Raw genomic sequence first — 14,016 nt, 5'->3', positions numbered from 1 at the left:
CCAGGGAAGCCACAGCTCAGATGATGCCACAGCTTAAATGTGTTCCCCAAAATTCATATGTTGGAAACATAATCCCCCAAATTGCTTACTGTGACATTTGGAGATGGGGCCTTTAGAAGTGATTAGGATCCTTATGCTAGTAGAAGTCGAGTCTAAAATAAGGATTATAGGGTTTGGAGTACAAGAGACCCAAGTTTGTACACTCTGTTTCACCATGTGAGATCCACCACCATCCTATAACACAATAGGAAGGCTCTTGAAAAACCCAGCACATGGATACTGGCTTGCACAAGCTCTGGAACTGTGAACTGAATAGACTCCCTTTTGTTTATCATTTACTCGCTTTGTATATTCAGTTGTAGCCACACTAAATGGACTAAGGCAAGCTGGGTAAGGAAAGCACACATCCAAGGCAACTGTCCCCAGAACAGATACATCTGCACTGACTGGGAACCAACCCTCCTGGGACAGCTAGCTTACTAAAGAAGGGTGAAGCACTCAGGGTCACCTTAGAAGTACAGACAGAGTGTCATTCCCATGAGCCATGCCTCAGGACCCGCCTAATTTATCCTGGTCTCACCCTCCACCCACCTCCGCTGGAAGCTAGTGGGAAGAATGGGAGGAGGAGGAGCGGAGATGAGTGGAGAACAAGTAGGTCAGACACCCACTCTCGGTAGTACTGGGGAGAGGGAGCTGCGTGGAAGCTGTGGGATCCTCATTAGCTTCTCCATGCAAGCTTCCCAGTCCTTGTGAAAAGCATGGATGTCAGGGAATGCCTCGTAAGGCTGGCAAGCTTCTTCTTCAGCTACACACACAGAACCCACTCCAGTCTTGGGAAAAATGGCCTACTCCCCTAATTTTAAACAACTGCAATCCTCACAGCCATGTGTCTTATTGCAAACATCCACCATGTATGAGAAGTATTAGCATGAGGGCCAACATTTTCTTTCAGCTTATTTTCTACAGATGGTGACTTTACAGGAACAGACCAACTTTGAGACCTGTGACAGAATTCCACAGGCAACATGTTGATGAACAACTTGGAAATTTATAAAATGTGGTCCAAGCAGAGCCCCAAGGATTCCACAACTGAGGACATATTTATAATGTTGTAATTCTGGTGTGTTATAAACTAAAATATAATCTAGCATTATAAAAAGGATTGTTATGCTCAACTACACTTAGAACACATTAGACTGAATCGATTTGGGGATTGTAGAGCTTCTCAGAACTTTTGCATGGCATTTCCCTAGATGACACTACAAGCGGACCTAGAATGGAATTCAGCATGGCTTTCTCTGATAGTGGAATTCTTATTATGAGGATATAATCTGCCCCACAGTCTGACAAAAGTTGATCTGACAGCTCAGTCACCCTGAGAAAATCATTGAAATGTTCTGAGTTTTAGCTGCCTCTGCCACAAACCTCTGCTGTAGCTAATGACAGTGGAAGTGTAACTATATGCACCATGCTAAACCATTTAGGAGGCACACAGCATTCTTTTGATCTCCAGAGACACCTACAAACTTAAGAGGACCCCATCTGTTGGCTGGCCCAGGCTGTGAGCCAAATGCCAGTCTCAGGTGTGTTTATAATCTTCGTTTTTATTCTAAAAATGGAGGGGGAAACAGCCTTTAGCCTGTACTGACACAGCCCTGGCCTGGGACAACAAAGGATGGCTTTGGTGTTTAGTGCACTGATTTCTGGTAGAGACAATAGCAGCTTTATTTCCTTTCTCTGGAACCAGGAAATGGATGTAACTGACAAGTCAAAGATGTCACTTGTGGATAATATGTCTCAGGGCAGAGCCACAATGACAAACTCATCCTGTCATTTCTGAGAATCGTGGGGCTTAAGTAATGGATCTTTTCAAGACAAGCCAGCATTCTGGGAACTTACGTTGGGTTGACATGGGAGACATGCTCCCCAGAGACCTGCGTAATGTATCCAGGACAGCCAATCACTGACAGATATGGCTTGTATTCTGTGTCCCTGTCTCTGGGTGCAGTCCTTTTTCAGGAAATATATCTCTTAATCACAGAAAATAGAAAACAAGAGACATGAGAAAGAACAGGCAAGGCTCCAAAGCTAAATCACTGTGGTCTAAGACACCTGTTGCCTGGTGTACCCGAAACATCAAGCCTCTGTTACTAGGACACAGAAGTATGCTACTCTACTCTACATCAGAGTACTTACTAATAAGGAATTTGTTCTTTTTGGAAGACGAAATGCCATAGTGATAGAGAACACGGCAAGGCACTCACCATGCATCTGACTTTGTGCTTAGCTCTACACTCAACTCCCCTCTGTGAAGAAGGAAGATATTCCTTATCAAAGAGGAGGAAATGAAGGTCCAAGGAGGAGACTCACGACCTATCCCAGACTCTGTGGCAGGAAAGGACAGTACTGAAATCCCACATTTGAGGTCGGGTGTCCCAAGACTCTGCTCTCATACACTCAGATGCCACTCTCAATGAAAAACTAAACACTGTCAAGTAGAGATAAGCCTAGAAGCCTAACTTCCACAGCCCACACTGTGACGTAAGCTCACCTTTCACAGCCTAGTTAGTGGTGGCCATCGAGGTCTCCGCAGCACAAAGATTATGGGCAGAAGCTCCTGGGTCCTACACAGAGCTGTTTCCATGCGCATGGTAGATGGGGGAAGCACCAAGTACTTCTCTGTATGTGGGGCTCAGATGCTATTCGAAAGAACTCCAGGGGGAAAAGTGTTGAAAAGACAAGAGCTGACCTTAGTAGCCTAACCAAATCCTGCCCTGGAACTTTTGGGGTTACTGAATGCTAAGTGTACTGTGGTAAACTGACCCTGAGATGGCTCCAGTGACCCTAACCCGGTAAAGAAACCTGTGTGTAATCATCTCCTGAGATAAGACAGCATCCAAGCATTCTGCTTCTGTCTCGTTTGCTGTCTCTTGGTGGTTCTGTGGGGGAAAAATCAGTGAGTGGGGGTTCTGCTCTGAGCCCCAACTCCCTACATCCCCTGGTTCCATCTCCCTGGGCATTTGTTGTGCCTAGAGAGGACCTGCCCCACCCGGAAGGCTCACCCTGAGTCTGCCCACACCTCAGTCTTCAGTGCCTTCCAATCCAAAGAGACCCCATGAGATCCCACTGAAAGAAAGGATGGGAAGAAGGCAATATAAAAGCACAGCCAATAACAGAACCAGTATGACACCACCAGAGTCTAGAAACTCTACACAAACAAGACCTGAACATACCAACACAGATGAAACAGAAAAGAATGACCTTCAAAACAACCTCCTGAAAGTGATAGAGGCCCTCAAAGAGGACATGAGAAAATTCCTTAAAGAAATGGAAGAAAACACAAACCAAAAAAAATGCAAGAAATCAACAAATGTCTTAAAGAAATCAAGGAAAGCCAAGAAAAAACAATCAAACAGATGAAGGAAATAATTCAAGACCTGAAAGCCGAAATTGAGACAATAAGAAAAACACAAACTGAGGTAATGCTGGAAATCAAAAGGCTGAAAAACCAACCAGGAACTACAGATGCAAGCATAACTAACAGAATACAAGAGATGGAAGACAGAATCTCGTGCACTGAAGATAAACTAAAGGAAATAGATTCATCGACAAAAGAAATTCTTAAATCCAACAAATCCTTAACACAAAATATCCAGGAAATATGAGACACCGTGAAAAGACCAAATCTAAGAAAAATAGGTATAGAAGAAGGCGAAGAAGCCCAGCTCAATGGTGCAGAAAACATATTCAACAAAATCATAGAAGAAAATTTTCCCAACCTGAAGAAAGAGATGCCTATGAAACTACAAGAAGCTTACCAAACACCAAATAGACTGGAGCAAAAAAAAAATTCCCCTTGCCACATAATAATCAAAACACCAAACATATAGAATAAAGAATGAATATTAAAAGCAGCAAAGGAAAAAGGCCAAGTAACATATAAAGGCAAACCTATCAGAATTACACCCGATTTCTCCATGGAAACTATGAAAGCCAGAAGGTCCTGGATAGATGTTCTACAAACAATAAGAGACCACAGATTCCAGCCCAGACTACTATTCCCAGCAAAGCTCTCAATCACTATAGATGGAGAAAACAAGATATTCCACGACAAAACCAGATTTATGCAATATGTATCCACAAATCCAACCCTACAGAAAGTTCTTGAAAGAAAACATCAACCCAAGCAAGTTAACTACACTCAAAATAACATGGTCAATAGATAATCTTAGAAATAGGAGAAAAACTCACACACAAAACCACCACCACAGACGGATCCAAAACAAACAAGAATCAACAATCAATGGTCATTAATATCCCTGAATATCAATGGTCTTACCTCACCTATAAAAAGGCACAGGCTAACAGAATGGATATGAAAACAGAACCCATCCTTCTGCTGCATACAAGAAACACACCTCAATTTCAAAGACAGAGCCATTCCAGTGTCTGTGTTCCCCCTGGGCAAGTCTATTACTCCTCAAAAGTCCCAGAATGAAAGCAATGGAAATATCAATTTTATTTGCTCTGATCATGAGTGTCTTATTGGACTCCTCTTCTGAAATATGACTGCATCTTTATCTGTCATCAGACAGTTCCATTGACTTCCTAGTGTTCAGAAACTGAAGTCCACTTACCAATTACAACATTCAAGGTCCCTGCATCTGGTTTCCCTGCACCTCCCAGCTCTTCTTTCTCCTGACCCAGCCATATATAAGTTTCAACCTTTTACCCAGGCTGCAAGGCTCTCTCTGCTATTCCTCCTCAAGTTCAATTCAGTTTGTAAGATGCAGAATAGCCATGGCACAGCCCTTTCATCTCCCTTCATAATTCTAGAGTTGATAACTAAGACAAGACTAGCAGGATGATGGAGAAGTGAGAGCCTTTGAACTTAACTCAAACAGACCTGTTGCATGATAGCTGGGTGATTCTGGGCAAGTTCCCCAGGATGCCTGAACATTTCATTTTCATGGCAAGATATTCACGCAGTCACCTTCTGAGGACAAGTGATTTCCTAAAACACAATGCCTGTAATATAATCAGACCATAGTTGGGCCTTGTTATTCCATGCACTCTAATATGACAGTGTGCCTGGTTGTATTCAGGTATCTCTCTTTTTGTATTGCTTGGTTATTGTTCTGCTCTGTCTTTCCCTTTTCTCTTCTCAAAGTAGGTTATATGTTTCATACAAAAGTCTCATTTGTTTGCTCATTCATAAATAAAGTATTACGTACCAATTTATGACAGGTATTGCCTTAAATTGCCAACTAAACATGATTTTACTCTCAGCAATCACACTTCATATTTGGGAAGACAAACATATAAATGTCTTTATCTTCAATCCCAGTTCCAATTCTACCTCATTGGCTTACAAAAAATGGCTATTTTTTTACAAGATCTATCTTTATGAAATTATCTCCCACATTTCAAGGATTAGGCTAAACAATTTCTATGCACTACTTAGAAATATTTATGATTTCCAAACATGGAATATTCCATGTCTATATTAGGAAAATTATGGCTCTATTAGATTAAATAACTTGTGCAGAGATTTTCAGGTAAGAATAAATATATTACCAATATTCACATTTATGTGGGTCTAACCACAAAATCCTCCCCTTGGCTTCAATGCTTTAACTTATTGCATACTTAGTAACAATGATAAGTAAAATAAGAAACATGACAAGGAGTGTTTAGTATTCCATTTCTAAAGCATTTTCTAAAATTGGAACCCATGATCCTTGAGGACATTCATCACAGTGAACTTCAAGGGTTTCTCAAGTGGTTTTCACAGTGAACGTAGTGTGCATAGATACAATCTAACCCCTGCATGCTCAGATATCATCCTCTATTTCACTGATTTGTCCTAATCAAAATGTAGCTATCACAAAGGCATTCCAAAGTCATATTGGGCCAATAATATTATAATCATCATTCTCTTACTAATTGTGAAACTCTATTCTTCAAGAGTTGATATTGAATTCAAGAGCAGGCACTGAGTGGCTGCTCCAATAGTATCTGGGAGCACCTCCCCCCCCTGAATTTTACCTGTGTAGACACACTCAAGCCTTATGATGGCCTTGAAGGTGGATGACATTTCGTTAGCAGTACAGATAGAAAGGACTATAAGTAATCTGACCAAGACTCAAACAAGGATCATTAAGAGACAGAGCTTTATCATAAAAACACTTATTTTTGATTCTCTATTTCAGTCATGAGCACTTACTTGGAAACATTAAGTAGCACTGACAAGGTTAGCATCTGAGCAGGGTTTCCCATCAGTATGAGGTGGGTATAGAGCAAGTAGGCGCAGACCATCTTCTGGTATTCATAAAGACATTCAGAGAAAGCCCTTGGTGGTATTCTCCCGAAGAGACCCTATTAGAATGTTCATTGTTCACAGTGCCCTCACTCATTGGCTGCATCACACATTCTGTTTGGAACTTTTTGTACACAATAAAGACTGAAGTGTGAGCTCAGTCTAAGTCAACCTCCAAGGCAGACAGAAAACAGACACAGTACAGAGGGCCGCAACTCTTCTAGGGTTTCATCCCTTTCTTCCTCAATGTTGACCCTGAACCTGAGTCCTAGAAGCTGTTTGTCAGGTGCTGCACTAGGACTTGAAGCTAGATAAAGGTACAGATTCCACACCTGCCATCAAGGTCATAAGAAAAGTGAGTGTTACAACAGGCGAGCATGGGAAGAGAAAAATCTAAGCCCCAGATAACTCACCAAGTTACGTCCCAACTACTAACAATTGTGTGAAGACAAATATTCAATCCTACTGATAATCTGGTAAAAGAAAATTGATATCATAACATATGAAGTCACAATGACTAGAATGCCAAGAGAAAATACAGACAATACCAAGTAGGGGTGTGGATATGAAGCTACTATAACATTTATGAGCTTCCAGGGGAAATTGATGTGGCCACTTTAAAACAGCACTGAGCATTACCTAGAATACACACACCCTGTGCCACAGCTGAGCCCTTCGTAGCACTCAACAGAAAAGCATACATATAGAGATCGAAAGACATGCATACAAATATTGCCATTATTTCTACAATGCTCTACTGCCAGAAGTTACATAGATCTCATCAAAATGTACAAATGAATTGTGGCATATTCGTGTTTTGGACATGACATGGCAGAATATGAAGCGCTATAGGCTGTCTCTACATAGCAATATGCACAAATTGCAAAATAAATGTTTAAAGTTAGAAGTCAGTAATGAAAGAGTCTATACTTCTTGGTCACATTTGCATAAATCTATTCACAACCAAGTAAAAGTACTCTATGTTGTTGGGTTTCAATACAGTAACTGTTAACATGTGAAAGTAACTGGAAAGGAACATGGTGGGCTCCTAGGATGTTGACCGTTTGCTGAATCTAGATCGAGGATCTGGTTATACTAGTCTTTGTGTTTGGGAAATTTTTCCATGGTCATATATATATTCTTTATTTGCTTCATTCTGAGGCAAGATGTCACCCTGTAGCCAAGGCTATCTTGGAACTTGCTATGTAGCACAGAATGGCTTCAAAATTGCGTCAATCTTCTTTGTTCGACCTTCTAAATGCTGGAATTACAGGCATGAGCCACTATATACAGCTCATAAATATGTATTTCATAATAAAACATTAATTTCTCCCACAGCATTAATGATGTGTTGTCTGGGGTAAGTTGTTCAATTTGATTTCTACAAAATTATTATTTTATCTTGAAACAAACTGTATTTCAATTATAACATTTAAATTCCATTAATATAAGCTCTGAAACTCAAAACACACAGAGGGAGAATACTTCAGGTACTCTCTGAATGGGACTCTAACCACTCAGAAAACAGGGCTAACAGTTAACTACAGAGATTCCATGAAACTAAAAGTCTTCTTTACGGAAAAGAAAATAAAAAGATCCACGATAAGAGACAGACTACAAAATGGCAGAAAATCTTTACTAGCAACACATTTGACAGAGGATTAACAACTACCATACATAATCCACTTTTAAAATGACACACCAAGAAACAAAATAAAAACCGCAGTCAATAAATGAGCTAGTGAAATGAGTAGACAGTTCTTAGTTGATGATACCCAATGGTCAACAAACATGAAAGCCCTAGACACCCAAAAAATGCAAGTAAAAACTACATCGAGCTATAATTTCACACCAGTCAGAATGGCAGCCATCAAAAAAAATAACAAGTACTGATTAGAATGTCAACAAAACAGACACTTTCCACATTGTTGGTGGAGACTTAAACTAGTCCATTCAAAATAATAGTAAAAAAGTCAGTCTGCCCTATGACCTAACTATGCCACCCCTGGATGTTCACCTAACAAAGAATTAATATCTAGCATATACAAATTGCTCAAACACTACACACCAGCTGGGCTGTGGTGGTACATACCTTTCATCCCAGCATTTGAGAGGCAGAGGCAGGTGAAGGCAATCTGGTCTACAGAGCAAGTTCCAGGACAGACACCAAAGCAACCAGAGAAACCCCGTCTCAAAGAAACAAAACAAACAAACAAAAAACAAAAAAAGAAAAAAGAAAAGACTATATACCAAAACAAATGAACAACACATCCAATAAATAGACTATGGAATTAGTAGACAGTTCTTGACTGGTGACATACAGTGAATCAAGTCAACATCACAGAGATGCTTTTATGCCATTGTTATGGCAATGCTAGTTACAATAGATAAGTTATGGAAACAACCTGGGTGTCCACCAATAGAGTAAGGGATACAAAGAAGGTGGTTTATATACACAGGAGAATATTTCTGAGCCCTAAAGAAGAAAAACATTGTCATGTGAAGGAAAATACACGCAACTGGACATGCTCATATTATGTGAATATGGTATGATTAAGTTAAAATCTTTATGTCTCAAAAAGAAAAATGATCTCATTTTCTCACACTTTGGGGTTCTGGACCACAGTTATATAAAAGCATCTATACAAGATGTGAACATACAAATAAAACTGTTTAGGCATACAAAACGAACGAATGAGAGAGGGAATGATGAGGCACAGGTCGCTGGAGAGTAAGGGCATATACTCATATGACATCAACTGGCAATCTAAGCAATAGTGAAAAGACTACCTTAAATGCCCTTCCCCGATAATAAGATTGAGGACTACCTTATATGCCATCCTAGAGCCTTCATCCAGTGGCTGATGGAAGCAGAGGCAGACACCCACACCTAAACACTGAACTGAACTCCTGGAACTCAGTTGTAGAGAGGAAGGAGTGATGAGCAAAAGGGTCAAGCCCACGCTGGTGAAACCCACACAAACAGCTGACCTGAACAAGGGGGAGCTCATGGACCCCCAGACTGATGGTTGAGAGGCCAGCATGGGACTGATCCAGACTCACTAAATTTGGGTGTCAGTGAGGATGCCTTGGCAATCTATGGGGCCTCAGGTAGTAGATCAGTATTTATCCCTGGCATAGAAATGGGCTTTGGAAGCCCATTCCATATAAAGGGAGGCTCTCTCAGCCTGCACCCATGGGGAAGGGCCTAAGTCCTGACCGGATAATAAGACAGACTTTGGAGATTCCCCATGGAGGGCCTCACCCTCTCTGGGGAGCAGAGTGGAGATTGGGTGGAGGTTTGGGGGCTTGGTGGGGGGAGGGTAGGAGAGGGAGCTGGGATTGACATGTGAAGTAAGCTTGTTTCTAATTTAAATAAATTTTAAAAAAAGAAAATGCAATTTCCAGCTGTGTTAAATGCTGTGGATAAAGAGTCCTTGGACTTTAAAAAGCATTTTGGCCATTAGAACTAGTTCTTGAGGTCAGAGAAGTCTGCCTAGTGCTCAGGAAGAGGTAATTAGTCGAGCACTGTCTGTGCTCTGTGCTAGAACTTCCTGCATTGTGTGTAGAATGTATTATGTAGTCTATGAATGACACAAGGACAGGACCGTACTTCATCAATACCTTTGTCTTCTGCCCTGGAAAACTACCAAGGTGCATATAATAAGTGGCTAAATGATCTGCCTTAAAGTGGCTTTTATTACCACTGCATTTATTTCTTGAATTCTTGTAGACTAGAGATTTCGTGCCGTTACCCCTAGAGAAAAATACCAGAGATGTCTGCATGACATGACAATCTCTGTTCTTGCTGTACCCCGTTACCCCAAGAACAAAAACAACCATTTGCTGATGACAAAAGAAAAGACAATGCTGAGGACCTCCAAGCACGGCAACGCCACTTTGCTCACAGCATCTCTCTGGTTCTTTAATGATAATTACATAAGCTGTGACTTATGCTAATGACTGCCTGCAAATCCAATTTGATGATTATGTTTTATATTAACACCCAGTTAAAACAGCAGCTTGCAAGTAGGAGCACATAAGAGGGTGTTACTATGCAGTCCAGAGCAGAGATCAAATAAGCTGTATTGGCAAAAGAGATATATCCTTAGGAGCTTTTTGTTTTAGAGCCATTTTTGTTTGTATGTGTTTGAAGGAGTAGTGTTTGTGTTTTTGCCATCTGTTAAAGGTGTCTTTCAGAAACCCTGCCAAACCACCCTAGTAAAGAAGAAATTGAGAAGATGAACCTTAAGCCTGAGAAGATGAATTCCAGGTGATATAAAAAGATAGATGGTAACATAATTGTAAATTTGGTTCCCAGCATGGTGTGTGTGTGTGTGTGTGTGTGTGTGTGTGAGTAAGTGAGTGAGATTCCCAGTGATTTTGATAAGACACAAGAATCTTGAGTTTCAAGCCAAGATGGGATCTTCGACACAAGGTCTGACAATAGTGTGGATTTTTCATTTGAGCGTGGCACTTGATGCCTTCACTCTCTTCCACTCCTTGACCATGCTATCCCTCTAGATAGGTGGCTCTGCAAGGAACTGATGCTCTTACCTGCTCAAGAGCTGCTCCTGCACTCTGGGTACTTTTCCATCTGATAACACATGCCCCTATGTATTGATCATGTCCCAGTAAGGTCCTAGGTTACAATGCTTTCAAGGGCCTGATGAGTATGGCATGGTTGCTTAGAATATTTAGTATACACTCCAAGTATCCTCCAAGTATCTAATGATGCACACATTAACCCTGAACCTGGATGGACAAAAGCAGGAACTGATAGATTCTTCCCATGTTTGTAAAAAAAAAAAAGCAATTGAAAATATAGTTGCTAAAAACAAACAAACTAACAAAAAAAAAGAACTTATGTGGTAACTTCAGTTCAGGCTGAGTGATTGAATAAATCTCTATCAATAAGCTCCCCACCTGCCCCCAACCTGGGAAGTAAGATCATACTGGCCTCTGAGAGAACAATACCCAAGAGGAAGAACAGTGCTGAGAGACCCAGCCTTGAAAAGTAGACAGCATCATCCTTGCCATGATCCGTGCTTAAAGCCATGTGACAGAGCTGGCACAGTCTCTATGGCTAGAGAAAGGCTTTCCACCTCAGTGGGATGTCAGGCCACTGTGCAGAAACCATGTGAGAAGCTCTTGAAAAATTATTACATCTTTAGAAACAACTACTAGATTACATTGGTGAGGACTGAGTGTCATAGCTCTGAAAGATCTCCTTTGTCATCAAACATGTGTCTATAAACAGGATGCTTTGCTTTCCTGAGCCTCCTTTACTCTCCTAAAGAGGATATAAAGCAGATACCTTAAGGAACAACTTACCCTATATTGAGAGAAACCCTGCAAAAAGCTGCTGTCATCAGAATGGTCATGCAAGGCCTTCTCTAAATCTGGATAGCACTGGGAGTGGAGGTGTAGAAGATGTTATATGGTATAATTTAATGTAAAGAACAGGGTTACACAGGGATTTGTGTTCACCTCCAGCTGATACACCCGTTAGACCTTGAAAACTAAATGGACACTCAAAGATTCACTCAGTTCCTCACCTGCACACTCACAGAACCCTTTTGAGTTATTAGTCCATGAAAGAAGTAATATATCCATCATCATCTTGGGACTGCCAGGCTGGCGTCCTGGTTCTTTCAGGTCTAAGTGTCCTCCAAATATATACTTTTCCTGATTCATGTTTCCCAACCTGTCTTTGAACTTTTCTAATTCTGATAAGTATATATTTGTAGGTGGATTAGGGTGTGAACTCTTTGAGTTCAATGACAAGAGAGGTGACACTCATACTTATCATGACAATATCTAGCACAGTGTGCGCACAATGCAATACGTCAGGGGCCTCCGGCCATCAACCAGATATGGCTGCTTCATGTACTCATAAGAAAAGACATGACTCAACCCTCATAGAGAGTACATGACTTTGAACACCCTGATACCTCTGCTAAATTCCAGAAAACAGGCCTGCAGCTTAATTAGCAGTTAAAGATTAGCTCAACAGAAAGCCCCCAATTCTGCCAGGAGTTAGCCGTGGACATGGAAAAGATTGAGATAAAGTAAGGTTACCTAGCAACACAGGAGGTTCTACCCCCGACCTTTTGCCCTGTGAATTAGGTTTCCAGGCAGCACAGAGGGTTACCTCTACCACTGACCTTTTGCCCTGACAGCTTCCTAGAAGCTGCCCCTCCCTGCTCCTCCTCCAAGCACCTTAAATATACCTTGGAAAGAATAAAGTTTTGTCACCTTGATCAGAATCCTGCCTTGGCTTACCATTCTTCGTGTCTCCTGTCTTCATCTTTCTCCTAGGTGCCCTCCAGCCCCCACGTTGAATATCCCACAATTCGGGCACAAAACTGCAGTATGCCCATTGAAGTCAGTATGGTAGCAAGAGGCTATAATCACAATTCTTCAATTTATTCACAGTGATGATTTCCTAGACCTTGATATTTCTGCAGCAATTCAGCTATCCAACATAAAGACACATGAGAAAGAGTGATATTGTAGTATTTATCTTTGCAGTGGTTCTGAGAAGATTCTAATAGGCAAAAGATGGTATCAGAGAGAATGGTGAAGCACAAAACAGGGTAGCAGTGGCTATGCATTTTCAGCAAAAGATAAATGACACACACAAGGAATGTCTAGCAGGTGGCAAGAAAATTAGGTCTGGTTTTCCAACAATAAAATGCAACTAAAGAGCAAGTATTGGTGGCAATTTTATCCTTACACAATATGAAGAAACAGTTCTAAACTATTTTGTTGGTGAGAAAATGTATGCTGAGACAGATCAAGTAAAGGCTAGGTAGTGAGAAGACAATGCCAGGACTCTTCCTGAGTCTCCTTCACGATCAAGCTGACAACTCTCTTATCAGCCAAATCACGGGCCTCTGCCCAGTAATGTCAATTCGTTCCAGGGAGAAGAGAAAGGATGGCTTTGTCAAAAACGAAGATAGAGACGGAGACACTCGTGAGAAGCTGGGATCCTGGCTCTGCCAAAGTACAGACAGCTATCTAAGGAAGGAAGAAAGGGGCTGCTGCAGCTCGTGCAGATGCGCCCATCTTTGGAAAGTGTGCTCCAGGGAAACCAATCTTTTCTGCTTGTACCACTGTGGCTAAATCAAGACAGCACCATACTTGTCCTGGGGATGACAGCCCTGACCTGGGTACACATTCTAAGCATAGGCAAGCTGCAGTCACAAGGGTTGGAATATTATTAGTTTCACTCTGTTTCAGCTCCAGATTTCTCTGTGAATCGTGTGTGCATGAATCACAGCCGCCACTCCTCATATTTAGAAGCAGATGTATAATTTTTCTTATCCAAGAAAAAATCAATTGCTGCCTAAATATGACTCGACTGTAGTCTCTGAATCTCTCTGATTTATTCAATTCTGAATCATTTTTGGGGAGGAAATGGTGAGAACAATTAGAAAAGTTAAAAAAAACTAAGGTGACATTTTTTATGTATTCCATCAACACTTCAAAAGCAAGGCAGATATAAGTATTCCTCTTTGGCACGACAGGAACCTGAGACTCATGTGAGCACTTTATTGTTTCAGAGTCACATGGTCAGATGGAGCTAGGGTTCCTCTTAGGTGTGCTACACACTAAATCCTTTGCTGTCATCAGCCCTGCTTGCCTTTCTTTTGGTGACAATGTTAAAAATGATAGCAGGCAGACTGACACCA

General features: G+C 41.2%; 1 protein-coding gene and 1 long non-coding RNA gene across 6 annotated transcripts in view; one reads left to right on the top strand and one right to left on the bottom strand.

Moving 5' to 3' along the window:
- Window positions 1-14,016, bottom strand: part of Fam135b (family with sequence similarity 135 member B) — a 328,330-nt gene that overhangs the window by 257,471 nt on the left and 56,843 nt on the right. Inside the window, exon 1 of one of the 5 annotated variants that reach the window (XM_040735573.1) lies at window positions 6,227-6,374. The exons of the other annotated variants lie outside the window; for them this stretch is intronic. The gene's annotated coding sequence lies outside the window, so the exon portion shown is untranslated. Of the gene's footprint in view, window positions 1-6,226; window positions 6,375-14,016 lie in introns of those variants that run through there. 5 annotated transcript variants of the gene reach the window in all.
- LOC121136027 lies at window positions 6,492-13,625 on the top strand. The gene is made up of 3 exons (XR_005873158.1): window positions 6,492-6,674; window positions 10,509-10,592; window positions 12,641-13,625. It is a non-coding gene; the product is annotated as an uncharacterized LOC121136027 (long non-coding RNA).

This window comes from Mesocricetus auratus, unplaced genomic scaffold (genome assembly GCF_017639785.1).
Source record: "Mesocricetus auratus isolate SY011 unplaced genomic scaffold, BCM_Maur_2.0 Super-Scaffold_100047, whole genome shotgun sequence".
In the NCBI taxonomy this organism is placed as follows: domain Eukaryota; kingdom Metazoa; phylum Chordata; class Mammalia; order Rodentia; family Cricetidae; genus Mesocricetus; species Mesocricetus auratus.
The sequence above is the reverse complement of the archived record's forward strand: the minus strand, read 5'-3'. Positions and strand labels throughout refer to the sequence as shown.